The sequence below is a fragment of the Mixophyes fleayi genome, chromosome 1, assembly GCF_038048845.1.
Source record: "Mixophyes fleayi isolate aMixFle1 chromosome 1, aMixFle1.hap1, whole genome shotgun sequence".
In the NCBI taxonomy this organism is placed as follows: domain Eukaryota; kingdom Metazoa; phylum Chordata; class Amphibia; order Anura; family Limnodynastidae; genus Mixophyes; species Mixophyes fleayi.
In genome coordinates, this window is record NC_134402.1 from 81908355 (window position 1) to 81921312 (window position 12958).

Below are 12958 nucleotides of genomic sequence, written 5' to 3' on the forward strand. Positions count from 1 at the left end.
CGTGTAGTGTGTGTGTGAGGGAACCAGTACATGGTGTGTGTGTGTGTGTGTGTGTGTGTGTGTGTGTGTGTGTGTGTGTGTGTGTGTGTGTGTGTGTGTGTGAGTGTGTGTGTGTGTGGGGACCAGTACAGTCTTACAAACCTTATATGCTCCAATGATGTGTAAGTCAGAGTAAGTCAGGGTATCACAAACTGGTATATGTGTCATCACTATATTAAAACTACTAGGGTCTCAATGTATGATTCATTAATGCATGTTTGCATAAACTATTGCTTTGGCTATCTATCACTATTTTGTTAAATTTGTTACCGTATTTCCCCAAGTATAAGATGCACCCATGTATAAGACGCACCTTAATTTTGGGGCCCAAAATGAAAAAAAAGATGTATTACATAAAGTCTGACAGCTCTGAGACTGTGGGAGGTGCCTGAAGGACCTTAAGGTCCTTTTGCCAATCAACGGGGACACACTGTTCCAAACAGCCAGCGGTGACAAGCTGTTCAACACAGCCAGCGGGGACACGCTGTTCCGATTAGCGGGGACTCCTCTCTCACACCAGGTGCCGACTTCTTCATTGAGGTAAGTAGCGCTTGCAGTGTATAAGACCTTTTTTTTACACCCAAAATTTGGGGGGAAAAGGTGCGTCTTATACATGGGGAAATACGGTAATTTAAATCTTAATTTTAATTCCACAGAATGTTTTATGTCACTATTTATAATTTATGTTAATAACTGCTGTTTGTTTTGGGAACTTCATTAAATTGAACAAGCTCCAAATATACTCTACATTTTCATGAAGTTCAGAATAGCAATAAATTTATACTTATGTAAAAAATTGTACCTCCTGTTTTCTTTTTTTCCATTATCAGCACAGTAGCCAAAATTTGTGTTCTGCCGGCTGAGTATTAAAACAAAACTATTTTTAGGGGTTTTTTTCCCATTGAGAGTCACAATAATAGTCTATGCTTTCTCAGCAGCACATCACAACAGTAGCTGTAATCTGCACAAACCATCTGTACGACACATGACTACGCAGATATATTAGAAGCACTGTTGATGTTTTATCTGTAGTTTCCAGGGGAGAGAGCTGGAGAGATTCGTGTAGAACTAGGAAAGTATTTCATATAACCTTGGAAAGTACAATTCCAACTCTCTGAGGTCAAAAGATCTGCCACAAGCAGCTTGTGAATCATTCTCTTGCTCTGGTTATGTTGAAGTTGGCACAACCATTGTTTAATAGGCCACGTATCATCATATTCACCTTCAACATGGGGGTTAAGGCAAAGGTGTTGGATGAAATGCACTCATACTACAAAATACAAAAAAATGCTTCTAAGATTTGAACAAATTATAATGTACTATGTCGATTTTCTTCAACATGACAAAGTTCTTAACTGACAGTAAGACAATTTGTGAACTGAAAGGCACCTTGATTTTTCTTTAATTTCTGTTTATTTTGTATGCTTTTTTTTATTACTTCACTTTACAAATGAATTGCATTAAAGAGTAAGTAAAGCCACTATATGGCATTAAAACAAAGCAAAGGCTGTCTATAATCTGCAGCACGTTGCTGTGTAAGGAGAGAGGTGCGTCTCTGTGATTGATGTATTCCTACACAGGGCCAAGGACAGTGATAGTAACTGAAATGCCTGCAGAATCAGCTTTTCGACCTGTGTCAGATCCCATCTGGACACTGTTTTAAATATTTGGGATGAGCTTCAGCTGTTTGTAATGGACTGTACTGATTTTTTGAGATATCCTGATTCGCAGATCTCAAAATGGGCAGGATCTTAATAAAAAAGTGGGTGGGATTTTAACCAAAGTTTATCATTTGTAGGCGTAGATTGGGTGGAACAGGGGAGGGGCTTATTTTGTCCCAATTTTGTGATTTCAAATGTTTGGTATAATTTTACTTTTTAACATATCTGTAAATGAATGTCAGGTTAACACTGGAGATTGCATTGCATCCCAGTGGCTCAAATTTAAAAATTAAAGTTTTGAGTTTAGTGGTTCTTTAAATGTGATGTAAAAATATGGCTATTTTGCTCATATACGAGGACTTTATTGTCAGAAATATACGTCTAAATATGTGTAGTCAAAATTAAATCCCAATTTCTTTCATAATTATGAGAATTTATGAATGGTTGAACATTCATGCACCTATGACTTTTATCAACTTTATAAACAATGTAACCCTTAAAAATGTTACTGTATTTGTATTTTGCTTTTTTTTTTACAGGGTGCCCTTTAAATATCACATATGAACATCACTGATTATAGCATTAACTGTCCGCTTCTTATCTTATTTTTAGTATTTATATTTAAACGGCTGTTGTATTCTCAGAGACAATCCCCCATACATCCCGTAACACCTTATTCATCCCAAAGCAATAGCTAAATATATACTGATACTTTTTTTCTGATTATACATTATTTATATAACACGAACATATTCAGCAGCACTGTACTGAGAACCTTATTGAGAATCATCATTTACTTTATGCACCAGTGGAGCTTACAGTGATTTCCTTACCAGAGCCACTCAAACACCACGGTTAATTTATTTAGGAGCCTATTAATGTACCAGTATGTTATTGAACTATGGAAGGAGACCAGAGCAACTGGAGGCAACCTGTGAGAACATGGGAAAATGCTATAAGCTTCATGAAGATTCTGGTAGCAATCTAACAATGTTGGAAGTGGGGTGGAACAGTGCATTGCTAGGTCAGCAACGCACGCAGGATTTTTAAGGGTGGAAAACAAACATATAGAGAGAGCTGCTGCAGCTCCATTTCGGCGGCACTGCACTGAACAGCAGCCACGGCGCTGTCAAAGAAGCGTCCGCAGTGGTGCTGTATTATGTATAACAATACAGCACCGCCGCGGAGGCTTCTTTGACAGCATCGCGGCTGCTGTATAGTACAGTGCTGCTATGTAGGGACACTGTTCTTCGTGGAGGGGAGGGTTTCTGGAGAACCAGAACCCCCCCCTCCCCCTGCGTGTGCCCCTGTAGGTCTTATATCAAAACTTGGGTAGGGATCTGTCAATGCATCTCAAGCCTCCCAGCCCCCCAGCCCCTTGTCTCTCTGAAGAGCAGAGCAAAAGGGATATACTGATCTGCTGGGGGCCCTCTGCTCTGCTCTTTTAACTCAAAACAAGAGGGCCCCAATCACTTCTGGGCCCCTGCACCCACAGTACTTCTGCCACTTTTTGCAAGTTAGCAATGCTAACTGTCTTGCCACTGTATCACTCTTTTATTCTCATTAGCAACCAAATCCAGTGTGTGAAAAAAAAAATATATGTAGGCAAACTAATTTGGGCAATAGAAGGTATTTTTTTTTCTACATCAAGTTCTGTTGTGCCACAGGGCCCCATAGTGGTAAGATGGGAAGTTTAAATCTTCTAAACCTCTTAAAGCAGTAGCTACAGTAACTTCTATACTGATAGATAATCAAGGTCTTGCTAACAATGGGGCCTCTGTGTCTGACCTCACTCAGGCTATTCCTGTATATGATCCTTGTGTAAATAATATGACCATTGTCTGGAAATCAGCAGTAACTGTACAAGTTTTTTAAGCATGTTAATTATGCGTGCAATCATGCTTTACAGTTTAGACAGAAATATTTTAATAGCTATAAGTACACAGGCGAGCATATAATGAAAGACAAAAATGTAAAGCAAACTACTTTTTAAAATGAATGCCATTTTTGAAGTATATATATCACTGCCAGTGTCAGTTCTTGGAAGATAAATTTAAATTGATGTTCTAATTTGGTTTATGACTTGTGTTGCTCTGACATTCTCACATGTGCTATGGTTCTGTCTTCTTTTGTCTCCTGGACTTGAAAACTGTCGCAAAGGGAAAATGGTGTGGCCCATAGCAGCTAATCAAATGTTAGCTTTGATTTCCAAAGGTACACTAAAAAATGACACAAATTCATTGTTTGTTATGGGCAAAAATCAACCTTTACTTTGCACCTGTTTTCACAAATGTCCCGTAGATATGTTTTTTTTATCAGCTGCCAACTTATTCAAGTTCCTTAATTTAAAGTGAAGGATTAGAGTGAAAAAAAAACAACCTTTATTTTCTATTTAGCTATAATTTGTACTTAATACCTAACTGCACAGATCCCACCTCAAATTGGATTGTTTAGTGGTTGTCCTGTGGGGTTGGGTACTTTAGTGCAATTGCGAAAACGCCAACAAGACTTCCCCCGACATGCTCAGTGTGAAGCTTTCATTCCTGATAGACTGCTAAGCAATTGCGACCAATGAACATCCCGGCACCCCAAAATGATGTTACTTTCAAATGCGAAACTATTATTCCTGCTCTTAGGGGGGTAATGCAAGGAGGCGCCAGCTGTACTGTAAAGTGGGGGTTATGGATGGGGGCCTGGGATAGGAAAGGAACTCACACTTACCCTACGCACCGCAACGATCTCTGGTTGTCCTTGGGAGCGTCTCCCCTCTCCTCGATGGAATCTACATGGAGGGGGGGATATCCAAGCACCTGAACTCAACAGGGAAGAGGGTCCCTTGTCTCATATGCCGCGCACTTGTTTTGCTGTAAAGGGGGTGGGATGGAATATGGGGAGGACAGCTCCCCAAGGTGAGTGCACCACAGGGAACAGCCCTCGCCAGACTATACTCACAGAAGCTGGTCCACTGCGGCAACTCCCTTGTTCCCTGCTCCAGGGTTTTCTCACTAATGGGGGTCTTCCAATGTCCTTGACTGCCAACCAATGCCTGTAAACAGAGCCCAGTCTCAGTAGCTAAGGATCCAGCCTAGTGGCAGTAGATGTGGATCAGGCCTAGGGGCAGTGGCTGTGGATCAGGCCTAGGGGCAGTGACTGTGGATCAGGCCTAGGGGCAGTGGCTGTGGAACAGGCCTAGGGACAGTGGCTGTGGAACAGGCCTAGGGGCAGTGGCTGTGGAACAGGCCTAGGGGCAGTGGCTGTGGAACAGGCCTAGGGGCAGGGGCTGTGGATCCATCCTAGGGGCAGTGGGTAGATCCGTCCTAGGGGCAGTGGGTGGATCTGGCCTAGGGGCAGTGGGTAGATCCGTCCTAGGGGCAGTGGCTGGATCTGGCCTAGGGGCAGTGACTGTGGATCCGGCTTAGGGGCAGCGGCTCTGGATCAGGCCTAGGGGCAGCAACTGTGGACCAGGCCTAGAGCCAGTGACTGTGGACCAGCCAAAGGGCAGTGACTGTGGACCAGGCTTAGGGGCAATGGCTGTGGATCGAGCCTAGGGTTAAGCTTAAGTGAGAGGAGACTAGGGATGGCTGGCATAAGGGTAAGGAGGCTATGCATATGAGTTAGGGGTGGATGCCTGGAACTATGCTGGGGCACACACACAGACACAGAGCAGTTACCTGGTCCTTCCTGATCGCTGAAAGCTCTGCTACTGCTGCTCTCCCCTGTGGACCGGCTGTACAGGCTTCTTCTTTCCCATGTGGCTGCTGATAGTGGGACACTCCTTGGCTGGTGTTTTTCACTTTCTCTGCAGGAAAACTTTTCAGTTCTCGAGTCTCCCCTGTGTGCTCTTGCTGCTGTTGCTGCTACTGCTTCTGTGTCTCTGTGTGTCTGCCTGTGTCTCACAACAAATTGTTCCTTTGTTCTCACTCCTTCTCTTCTTTGAAAAGACCACCCGGATACAGGGGGCAGAGCTCTGGCTGGGCAGCACGTGATTGATGAGTTGCCTAAGGACATGACCAAGGCACTGCCCACCAGCCGGGGATGTAGCATACCAACGCTGGTCCCAGCTCTCACAGTACAATGTTTTTTACTAAGGCTTCTACATTGTACAGCCGGCGCCTGTTTGCATTACCTGAGCTGTGTAATATACACAGGATGGCATCAGTGATAAGTTTCACTTTAGAATTAAATGATCCCTTTACTCAAAATTCAAAATAAGCAATATTTATTCACTGCTGGTCTCAATTTCCCTGTAGTTCCCTGAAGTGTATTAGACATACTTATGTCCCCTTATGGGTCACAGTCGGTAATGTGGGTGATCACGCAACAACTATTTGTCTTATTCACCCAGTCATATAGCACTTATCAACAGTCCTACTATTGTGTCTGCATCATGATCAACCTTTAGGCTCGTGCTGTTGAGTCCTTCAATGAAGAAACATTAAAAATGGTATTATCAACAACTCTACAACTATGTGAATCAGGCAAGCAATTGTAAAAGGAAAATTTCAGTTGTTACAGCGTGTGACCTGGAGGATGAACTGAATATTTTTAAATCACTACTAAAACTAAATAAATTTTAAAAAATCAACTATGAACCATGAAGGTAAAATACATTGTTCAGTGTCACCCTGACATTCCACTGCAGCTCAAAGGTAAAGTATTTGGACCTCCTCACAGTTGAATCCCTTCCAGCTTAGATATTAGAACGTACAAAGTGGAGCTTGAAGCCGCTCATACACCAAGGACAATTTATTTAAGAGCCTATTAATGTACCTGCATATTATTGGACTATGGAAGGAGATCAGCGTAACTGGAGGCAACCTGTGAGAACATGGACAAATGATACAGATTTAATGTCAACCCTGGTAACAATCTAACCGTGTTGAATACATGGATGGAACAGTGCACCAACGAGCCCTATAGCACAATTTGGAGAGGGGTCAGAAGATGCAATTTTGCTTCCTACCCCTTTCTCTGCTCTCAACTATGGAGAGCTGCAGAAGTGTGTCTTTACTAGCTGCAGTGATGCTGAAAAGAACAATGGCTGCAGGGGCATTTCCTGTATAACGACAAACTTCCTGTGTAACAGAACACTTCCTGTCACAAGTGTATGGCAATCATATAACTTCCACCATACACATACAACATACATCCACAACATATCCCTTGCTGTCACATATCCCCTGTTATCACATATTCCTTGTTATCACATATCCACTGTTAACTTGTTCCTACATGTTGTGTTAATCCACCTGGGTGGCAGTTGGCAGAACACAGTCACGAATTGCTCATAGTTTTGTGAGTGCCTCCATAGCCCCCACGCCCCTCAGCAACAGACAGACTCAGGATTTGCTGCCTGTTGCTCTCAAACAACGGGAACACCCCCTGGCAACCAAGGAAGGCAACAGTATGCAGTCCACAAAACCACCCGCACCTCTCTTCGCCCAAACTGCTCATGCTCAAGAACTGGGGGAAACAACATACTAGTGAATGTATGAATTTCTGTGGGAAAGGGGCAACATACTAGTGAATGTAAGGATTTCTGTGGGAAAGGGGGTTGCTGAAGGTTAAAAGAATGACTAGTCTGAATGTTGCTGCTAACACTATTATAAGACAAAACACTGTTAAAAAAAAACTATGGTAAATGTAGAATGGTACAGCTTGGGAGACACTTGTGAGTGTAGATGGACTAGGTCCCTCGCTATATTAACCAATATTTATTTTTTAGCAAATCTTCCAAGTGATGTCGGTGTCATATGACCATATAATTAGACAATCTATTATAGTAACGGTTTCAAAATATTTACATGAATAGGGAAGAACTTATGTTCTAATTATGTGCTAATGTCTAAAAAAGGCAATATATTAGCATCTGTTGAGGATGTCATCGAAAGTGGGAGCCACCAAAAAAGGTTCACATTTTGAGAACGGGCTTCCATACCATAAAACAGACAAATTTAGATCAATGAAAATATGAAAAAAATATTAAACAAAAATAGATTACTAGGGGATAAGGCGAGTAAGAATTATATTGTACCAAGTCCCAAATAATCACTAGGACAAAGAATGAAACGATGCAGTCCACTCTATGGATATTCATAATGAGGGGGATTTTGTTTTTAATATCACGGTTGTAAGAAAACATTGAACTTGAAGGCTTTGGTTTTTTTTGACCTTATTAACTATATATATATATATATATATATATATATATATATATATATAAATGCTTAGTGGCGTCTGTCTGTCTGTGTGTGTGTGAAAAAAAAAAAAAAAGTTGCAGCGCCACCTGCTGGGCAGAGTTATACACTGACCTACTAAATTCTTAGTGTGTGTGGGGAAAAAATTCAAAAAGGGCTGAAATTTGGTAAGGCTCAAACTCATTTTCATAAGGTAATTTTACCTCATGAACACACATGTGTAGAGGCGTGCGTTAGTGTGTGTGTGTGTGTGTGTGTGTGTGTGTGTGTGTGTGTGTGTGTGGAAAAAACTATTTTCTCAGAAAGGGCTCATCCAATTGACCTGAAATTTGGTATACTGACATTATTTGACAAAAAAATTAGAATAGTCAAGTCAGTTAACTTCCATCATCCCCCCTTCCCCCCGTGGGAGGGGTAGTAAAGGCTAAATTTACGAGTTGAGGGCTCAAACTCATTTTCGTGAGGTAATTTTACCTCATGAACACACATTAAAAAGGGCGCTTGCGTCGGGAAGTAACGATCTTCCCCTGAGGAGGCCTGGGCTAGGCCCAAATGCATGACATGAACCTTTTTAAGACCTTAAGTATCTTGATTTGACTAGAATGCATGAGTATCATGCACGGGTTAACTTGTGTATATATATATATATATATATATATATATATATATATATATATAGAGCACATATATGCAGAATTCGGGTGGGTGGCACTGTAGCATGGTGGTTATCATTGGACTCACAGTGCTGGCTTTAATTTCTATTCAGGTATTATCTGTGTGGAGTTCGTATGTTCTCCCCATGTTTGCGATGGTTTCTTCTGGTTGCTTTGATTTCCTCCCACAGTCCAAAATCATGTCTTCTGACAAAAAATAATCTTTAAGTATGTGTTCATGTTGTAGGGAATATAGATAAGATCCACTGTGGCAGAGAGTGGTGTGAATAATTAAATATGTCTCCATAATATGTGGACACTATATATACAAAGATTAATTAAACAAAAGAATTGTGTGGAAATACAAAGCATTTTGTGGATAAACATCAAGTAAAACAAGACATATTTCACCAAAACAATATATTAGTATAGAATTACAGGCACTAAAACACCATGCCAACTGTATCTAAACAATGATAAAGCTGTACCAGCCTAGAGTAAAATACTGCAATACTGTACATATGAAAGAACTTCTCTAAGAAAGTAGTCTCTTATACATATAAATAGTGAGTAGTAAAATGTTACTGATTATCTACATCTGCCAGTAAATACAACATGCCAAAACTATACACATGGAAATGACAGAGATATTTCAAGAGTATGTTGTACTTAACAGTACACAAAATCAAGTTCATAATATATTTATTGAAATCTTTTTATTTCATTAACAGACTTTTCATTCTTCTTACTACATATAACTCATTTTATTATTCTCCTAATCTGAAAGATTGCCAATCAGTGTCAGCGAAAAAATTATTACTGGGTGTAGTATGAACACAGTTAAAAGGGTTGTCCTGTTTCCAGTTGACCATACCAGGAGGAATTCTGTAATCAGGTCTGGTCAGATTTAGTTATGGAACTAATGCAACAGATAGATATGACATATGTTCGGTCCAACGTGGTACCATATTAGATACACATCTTGGGGTAAATGTTTCAGGCTGCAGGTTTCCAGCGGCCTATAGCAACCAATCAAATTCTAGTTATCATTTATTAGAATATGAAAAAAAAATATTGTTCTCTCTATTTATATGATTTCTAACAAAGAGCACCATTTGGAGATGAACAAGAGGTTTGAGTCACGGTCTCACCTTCCAGAAGTCCCAGAACATAATCAGTAGATCTAGATATACTAAGTCAATGAGCACATCAGTAGGTATTCCTGGTTATTACCACTCATTAGTTACCTTATGAGCCTTGATTACTACAAATTAAAGAGGGGCCTTTAATATTGCAGCTTTGGGATGTATTTTTTTGTTTCTGAGCCATGACTGATATTCTGCATATACCTGAACTCTGGCTATATATATGATGTCATGGACTTCCATTATGCCTGCACCTGAACTCTGGCTATATATATGATGTCATGGACTTCCATTATGCCTGCACCTGAACTCTGGTTATATTTATGATGTTATGGACTTCCATTATGCCTGCCCGTGGCTTGTTTTTTGAGTAATGCTTTTGTGTGAAAGTCAGCAACTCCAGCCTTGTTTCCTACTCGGCGCACCTAGTGAAGCACTGTTAAGTGAATTACTGTTAATCAGAGTAAAATTGTTATCAGACGTATTTACTTACATTCTGTATGGTGATCAGCACCTTAAAATATAGTTCCTCTTCTGACAGATCAGTGTTCCAGTGTCGTTGATTCTGCTTTGTTACTCCCTCAATGCACCAGTTTATTGAAAAGCTGTTTCTAGCCAATGCGCTCCTCCAGATCATTCAGGCTATATTGTATGAAGAGTGAAATAACCAAATAGTGAAGTACTGTAAAGTTTTATTCAGCACAAAAGTACACTAAATACTTACACAGGAAAACCTATTAACTGGTCTCAATTCAAAAACCTACTGTTAATTGACAGCTGCAGCTTACTGGAAGTTCAGTGAGTGCTTTTCAGGTTCCAAGCTACATATCTCCTCTGCCACTATTGTTGTTGAAGCTAGATAAAACGTTTCCTTACAATTGAGTATTGTGCAATCTAGATTGTGTAATCCCCACTAATGAGTAATGTGCAATCTAGAACGCATTTGTCCCAAGACGGAACTTTCTCAAGTGATAATTTCCTGCAAAAGATCACAAGGCCTTCCTTATATAGCCATGATGTGAACAGCCCTCTTAATTACAATCAGTTGTTTGTGTCTCAGTTGTTGCACAGCTATAACATACGATCTATGCTTAATTGCTTAATTATCTCATTGAATCCCATGGGCACACAGATGATTGAGTATATATCGCATACTGTAGGAGGGATTGGATATAAACCATATGTATCCTGGGTGCAATTCATTAGAGACCCACCTTTACATATGAAACAAAAAGAGTACTAAAGTTTAAAGCAGGTTCAATGAAGAATAAAGGGATTGCCCAAACATAAAATATAAGATGTCTGTGGTGATTAATACCGTCACTTGCACTAGTTAAATGACTTTAGAGCTAGTAAAAGAATTACACTGTAATACATCTTAGTCAATGGAGTAAGGTGATACATAGTAGTCAAAGGAGTGTGGTATTCCCAAAAAGGAGGAATTTAACTACCTAGAAACACAATATCCCATTATCCTTGTATTTTACTACCTACGACGGTCCAAAAAAAATTACACAGACCACCAGGCAAACCCATTGTTATTATTATTATAGTTGTGAAGATAATGGGTTTTTGGCCCAATTCTACCCACTTCATGCTGACTAGCCACCCAGGGGTGCCTTCCTATGCCAGGGAAGTCTACCCCTGTACCTTCTTACCTTCAAAGTTCATATAGTCACTCAGGCAAATGCAGTTAGAAAGTTAAACAATACATTTATTGTAAAAATATCACTAGAATATTATAAACTCACAGTAAAAAAATGGCAGGCAGGTTCACCACATTGTGTGTCCCTTACCCCACTAGCTTAAGGAATTACAGTCACCTGGCTGTCCTGACTTGAAGACCCATGGATCTGAATTTGTGTTTCTCTGGTAGAGATTGGCAACTCAACACCAGATCTTGCACCTAATAGGAAACAAATCACAGAATGAACATCATTTCCCTCCCTGGAGTGGCTCCTTGTATATAGGGTCAAATTTCCACAGTGTTTCCCCTCCCTGGGCAAACCACTGGCTCTCTCCCTCTTTAAACATTGGTGCATTCTGGATCAGGGGGCTGGAGGGGGGGAGTGGAGATGAGCTGTGCTCCCACAGAAGCCCCCTGCTTGGTTGTAGACAAAATGTCTGGACTAGTCCTATGGAGAACAATGGATACTAATGGGCCTCCCCCACTTCCAAAGATAGGGTAGCAGTCAAAATTAACCCCTTACACTACTTTGTGATGTCACAGGGTCCCCAGCTGTTCTTGTTTCCTGTAGAGAAAAGAGGGGGAGAATGAATGTAAAGCACCCTCACCTGCATCCTGGAATCTCATCCTTACGCATAACCCACCTGGCTTCACTTTAAGAACAATGAATAAGAGCTTCACTGCAAAATCAACAATATACAATAAACAATATACATATTTACAATAAGCTACAATATCCCCTTATCCACAATTAGTAATTAGACACTGCAGTTGTACACTGTTGAGCTAGGGAACAAAAGCAAGGGATATAAAAAATACATGCTATAATTGTCACAACTGTATGTTGCGTACCTGCTAGCGTTGACACTATTTGGAGGAAGGTGCAGAATCTAACGTGCCCCTGATATTCACCAGGGACCCCCACAAGGAGTTATGGCCACAAGAGACGCGCAGGTCGCGGTCCTTCCCCAAGTCATAAAGCGAGGCACGAGGAAAGGATGGTCAGACAAGTCGGGTCGGTAACAGTGCTGGCAATCAAGGTACATGAGGAGTATCCAGAAGAAAAGTGAGACAAGCTGGGTCGGTGACAGTCTGGCAATGCGGTACACAGGGAAATCCAAAAGAGTGGTCAAACGGTCCGGGTATAAAGGGCACAGGCAGGCAGAATAGTCAAACAAGGCAAATATATAGGAACGCTGGAGGCAGGTAAATGGACCTGATACTATGGCACTGGGATACACACAGGAAGTGCCTTATAAAGGCTGGGGAGCCAATAGAAGCCGAGTGCTTAGCAACGGGATGCGCATGTGCAGATGACGGGACCAGGCAGCCGGAAGTTCCGCATCTGGTTGCCTGGCAACCAGACGAGCGGGGAGGAAGTACAGGTGGCCGTCCAGGAGAGACAGCGGGACGGCACCTGACAATAATCCACATTTTGAGAGAAACAAGGGGCAGGCTGGTTAAGGTGTTATCAAACTTATTTTGTCACAATAATTATTGTAGATTTGTAATGCAACACAGTGATCTGCAGTGTCATACATGAGGGAAAACAGGACTGTCACAAACGCCCAGCCTG

At 41.1% G+C, this 12958-nt stretch overlaps 1 pseudogene; it reads right to left on the reverse strand.

The window, feature by feature from the left end:
* The window catches only part of LOC142110006 (cytochrome P450 26A1-like), a 50905-nt pseudogene extending 38896 nt beyond the window's left edge, over window positions 1–12009 (reverse strand).
* Between the last annotated feature and the right edge of the window lie 949 nt (window positions 12010–12958).